Source organism: Notothenia coriiceps, unplaced genomic scaffold (genome assembly GCF_000735185.1).
Source record: "Notothenia coriiceps isolate Sejong01 unplaced genomic scaffold, NC01 NC01_scaffold00013590, whole genome shotgun sequence".
Classification (NCBI taxonomy): Eukaryota; Metazoa; Chordata; class Actinopteri; order Perciformes; family Nototheniidae; genus Notothenia; species Notothenia coriiceps.
This window is the reverse complement of record NW_011346291.1, coordinates 141,874-142,411: the sequence shown is the minus strand read 5'-3', so window position 1 is coordinate 142,411 and position 538 is coordinate 141,874. Positions and strand designations below refer to the sequence as shown.

General features: G+C 45.4%; 1 protein-coding gene across 2 annotated transcripts in view; it reads right to left on the bottom strand.

Annotated features, from left to right (window-relative positions):
* The window catches only part of rhot1b (ras homolog family member T1), a 14,689-nt gene that overhangs the window by 4,476 nt on the left and 9,675 nt on the right, over positions 1 to 538 (bottom strand). The window lies entirely within an intron of this gene.

The following is a 538-nucleotide window of genomic DNA, read 5'->3' as shown; positions in this document are numbered from 1 at the left end:
GATTTGTAATGAATCCAGAATGTATGACATTTTTGTTTTTTTAATTGCATTACAGAAAATAAAGAACTTTATCACAATATTCTAATTTTCTGAGACAGTCCTGTATACAAAACATGTCTCTGAAGTGTTTGGCTCCAAATACCAAACAGATCACCCATTGCAGCATCCCATAATCCCCTCTGTTTCAGCCCTGTTCCAAAAGTGTCTTTTACTTAGTTCAGATGAAATATATATTTGCGAGATATTTGGTAAAAAAGAACACAATGGTGCTCTAGGTGGAGATTCAGGTGATAAGGTGGGGGGNCGCGAAATGTCAACGGGGGGGTGGTGCGCGTCCGTGCCTCGCAGCAGGGAGCTCATCAAGCAGACCACACGTCTTATCACGCGTCTTACCAGTTCTTATCATAAGAACTGGTAAGACGCGTGATAAGACGTGTGGTCTGCTTGATGAGCTCCCTGCTGCGAGGCACGGACGCGCACCACCCCCCCGTTGACATTTCGCGATACAGAGGGCTTCATACTCCACTAGCACCCTCCC